Source organism: Nannospalax galili, unplaced genomic scaffold (genome assembly GCF_000622305.1).
Source record: "Nannospalax galili isolate Female #2095 unplaced genomic scaffold, S.galili_v1.0 scaffold137, whole genome shotgun sequence".
NCBI classification, from domain to species: Eukaryota; Metazoa; Chordata; class Mammalia; order Rodentia; family Spalacidae; genus Nannospalax; species Nannospalax galili.
Window position 1 is genome coordinate 2580071 of NW_008340203.1, and position 4577 is coordinate 2584647.

At 43.8% G+C, this 4577-nt stretch overlaps 1 non-coding gene across 1 annotated transcript; it reads left to right on the forward strand.

Annotated features, from left to right (window-relative positions):
* Positions 1–3723: 3723 nt before the first annotated feature.
* Positions 3724–3858, forward strand: LOC115070710. Its single transcript, XR_003849858.1, has one exon. It is a non-coding gene; the product is annotated as a small nucleolar RNA SNORA70 (small nucleolar RNA).
* The last annotated feature ends 719 nt before the right edge of the window (positions 3859–4577 follow it).

Sequence of the window (4577 nt, forward strand, 5' to 3'; positions counted from 1 at the left end):
GTCTTGCTTATTACTCTGTTCTAAAAGACGCAGTGTAAATTGAAGTGTCTAATTTTGACCTAGCTCTTTCTCTGTTTTTCTAAACAAATAATTTGATTTCTCTATGCCTGTTTTCCCTTTAGAGGAGGAAGATGCTAAGTGTGGAGCTGACCAGGATTCCCAGAAGGGACTTAGAGGGGACCCAGAAAGGCATAATTGTAACTGACCCTGCACAGCCACACTGTCAGCCAAGAACTGTACTATGTAGGCTTGCCTGTTTACTACATGATATAGGCCAGTTACTCAAATGATAAGGAGATAGTGGCTGGGGAGATGGCTCAGTGGGTGACAAACTTCCTTTTCAAGTGGGAGGACCTGAGTTCAGATCTCCAAAAGCCCACATAAAAAAGCCAAGCATGATAGAGCATGCTTGCAATACCATCAGTGGTGACATGGGAGGTGGAGACAGGTGGCTCCCTGGAGCTCACCAGTCAGCGAGCCTAGCCCTAGGTGAAGCTCCAGGCCAAACAAAAGGAGAAGATGCCCAAGAAACAACACCTGAGGTTATTCTCTGACCTCCACACACATGTGCACACACATTTTATGCATGCATAAACCAAAAAGAAAAAAAAAGAAAAGAAAAAGGAAAAAAGGATATGGTAGGCTGGAGAGATAGCTCAGTAGTGAAAAACATGAGCTGCTTTTGCAGAGGACCCGGGTTTGATTCCCACCACCAACACGGTGGCTAACAATCATTCGTAACTCCAGTTCCAGGGGATCTAATGCCCTCTGCTGACCTCCATAGGCATTGCATGACACAGGTGTACTTACACACATTCAGGCAATGCACTCATACATATAAAGTTTTAAAAATATAAAATTTTTGCCGGGCATGGTGGTGCACGCCTTTAATCCCAGCACTTGGGAGGCAGAGGCAGGCAGATCTCTGTGAGTTCAAGGCCAGCCTGGTCTACATAGTAAGTTCCAGGACAGCTGGGGCTACAGGGAGACCCTGTCTCAAAAAGATCAAAGAATAAATAAATAAATAAATAAAATAAAATAATATATAACATTTTTATAAAGCATGGTAAAGAAAGAATTTTATTATAAGCTAACTTATAGAAACATGACAGCTTAAAGGACCATCTGTTTTCTTGGGAGGCTGTCTTAGGAGCAGTTTATATGGTAGATGGGTGATTGCAGCCTGGAGGGCACCTTCACAGAGCTGGAAGTTTGTAGCTAAATGACACACATCTAATTACCAAATGAGATGCTTCTCAGTTCTATGAATCTCAAGAGCAAAGATTAGCTGGACCAGTGGCACAAGCCTGCAATCCCAATCACTCAGGAGGCTGAGAAATGATTGCTTATTCAAGACCTAGCTGAGCTACAGAGAAAGTTCGAGGCCAAGCTGATGGACTTAGTGAGACTCTGCCTCAAAATGCAAAATAAAGGGCGGGGGGATAGCTCAACTGTTTAAAGTACTTGCCATGCAAGCATGATGAGGTGAAGTTCATCACCAGCACCAGGGAAAAACAGCAGCATGTGCCTGGAATCCCAGTGTTGGAGAGGTGGAGACAGGAGGATTACTGGGACTTGCTGGCCAGCCAGTCTAGCTGAATTGGCCAGCTCCAGGCTCAAGAGACTTTATCCTAAAAAATAAGGTGAAGACTGGTTGAGGAAGACACCTGACATTGACTTCTGGCTTCCACATGCATACACACACACACACACACACACACACACACACTCGCAGTAAATGATAGATGGTGATAGGTAGATTAAATGGATGAATGAAGAGATAGATAAAAAAATAGATAGATAGATAGATAGATAGATAGATAGATAGAGATAGAAAGAGAGATAGAGAATTTTTAAGCCTGGGGCTATAGCTCAGTGATAGAGAATTCACCTGTATCTTCAAGGCCCTAGGTTCAATCCCCTAGTACCAAAGGCTTGTAGCGATGAAACATTTATTTCCTTTATTTTCTTATCACTTTTTTCCCATTTGCAGTTCCTAGCATACACACCACGGACCATGTGAAGTCTCTCTTGCTGATTAGTAAACCCACCATCATGGTTATTGTGGAAGACAAGGGTCAGGTGAGGTTAAATGGGCAGACTGACACAAGATCTGGTATCAGCGCTGGGCTTTAGAACCAGAAAGATGTTGTTGGCCAAGACTGTACACTAGTTACCAGACCACAGGTCAGCCTGAGCTGCTCTGGGATCAAACTGCAGTTTGGACGACAGACAGAATCACTAACAAATGAAATAATCAGCTTGCAAGTTGGAGAGCAGAGCAAGACTAGGCAGACTTGGAATCCATAACCTGCTGTCGGCAAGGGTTGGGGTTACAGGTAAAGAAAGCCCAAACCAGGCAAATCATAACACCCAGGAATGCGCAAGGAAGCTACTGCAGGCTCTTCAGCTAAGGGATTCATTTCATTCTGTGTGCAGAGTCCCACCTCCAAAGGCCCTGATTCATTGCATAACCCTGCATCATCAGAGCCAAGATCAGTGCACTCACAGGGAGCCTTGATATATATATTTCAGGAAGACTGATCTCTCCCACTAGTTTGGGGTTCTTCAACAGTAGGCCTAAGCTCCTTAGAAACTCTAATGGCCCCATCCAGGGAGAAAGGTGATGGTTCCCATCTGTGTGAATTGAACCCTTGGACTTGGGCCCCAAACTGGATGGTGCATTTGCTCTCAGGGACCAAGTTCAAGTTCCTTGCCAGAGGAGTCTAACAGAATGCAAACAGTGTCTTCACCCTGGCAGTTTTGAAGCTGACTGGCACAGAATAACAGCATTTATCAGTGCTTACTTGGTAAACAATTTCTGCAATTCATCTCTTATCGCATCGTCTCTTATTTCCAGTCTTCTTATCACATATTCTTAGGCACAGAGGGCTGTGGATCTAGTCCACAGTGGAAACCAATTTAAGAATCAGACAATCTTGGGTTGGAGAGATGGTTCAGCATCTCTCCAAGAGCTCATGCTCTTCTTCCAGAGGACCTGAGTGCACATATTCACAACATAGATCCACACACATACACACAATTAAAAACAACAAAAAGTGGGGGCTAGAGAAATGGCTCAGTGATTAAGAGTATTTGCTTGTGTCTTCCAGGGGATGCAAGTTTGGTTCCCAGAACCCACACTGAGCAGCTCGTACTCGCCTGTAACCCCAACTCCAGGGGATCTGATGTCCTCTTCTGAACCTCCTCCTTGGACACCTGCACACATGTGGCAGACAGACACACACATACACATAAACAAAAATAAAATAAATAAATCATTGGAAAATAATAATAAATCTTTTAAAAAAAATGTGGGGCTGGAGAGATAACAGCACTGACTGTTCTTGCAGAGGACCTGGGTTCAATTCCCAGCTCCCACATGGAGCTCCGAACTGTCCTTAACTCCAGGGGAATCTGAAGCCCTCTCCTAACCTCTGAGGCATTGCATAACACAAGTGCACTCACATACATGTGGGCAATACACTCATACACATTAAAAATAATAATAAAATATTTTTTAAAAAAAGAAAGAAAAAGCAAGTCAGGCGTGGTGGCACACATCTTTAATCCCAGCACTCAGGAGGCAGAGGCAGGCAGATCTCTGTGAGTTCAAAGCCAGCCTTGTCTACATAGCAAGTTCCAGGCTAGCTGGGCTACAGGGAGGCCCTGTCTCAAAAAGACCAAATGAAAGAAAGAAAAAGAAAAGAAACTGTGTGACCTCTGCAGCCAATTAAGCCAACCAGGGTTATTTCCTCATGGGGGCCTGGTGTGTGGTTGCTGCAAACAGCATCCTCCTTGGTAGTGTATGTAGCCTGTTTCATGTATAGGTTGCCCTAAGGAATATTGGAGACAGTTTTCTGGAGGATATCCACATTTCTGATCTAATGCTGTGCTCAACCTAGGCTCCAGACAAGTATCTAGGGTGCCTTTGGGAAGCCCCAGGTCACAGTGTCCAGGGTTCATATTGACTAGGTCACCATGCATCTGCACAAGCTGCAGAATAAGGAGCATATGATTGAGGCCCTTTTAGAGCCAAGTTCAAGTTCTGGCTGCCAGAGGATCCACAATTCAGAGAAGTTAGGATTCACCAAGTTTAATGCAGATGAACTTGAAGACATGGAAGCTGAGAAGCAACTAATCTCTGAGGGTTGTGGGGTCAGATATACCCCCAATCATGGTCCCCTGGACAAATGATGGCCCTGCACTCCTGAAGGCTCCTTAGTCCTACACCCCACCAAGTCATGCTCACTACTAATACCACATCCGATCTGGAAAACAAAAAAGAATGTGTGACTCCCAGGTTATTAAATGAAAATCTTAGGATTGGAGAGGTTAAGAGCACTGGCTGCTCTTGCGGAGGACCTGGGTTCAGTTTCCTTTTTCTGGCCTCCAAGGGCATTAGACATGCACATGGTATACATATATATACTCAGGAACACATACACAAAATAAAATTAAAAACTAAATTTTTAAAATTATTTATTTAATAACCATATAATTAGAAGAAGCATTTCATTACAACAGCATTGACATATTCAATAACAATTTCCAGAGCTAAGATGCGTCTTTCAAAA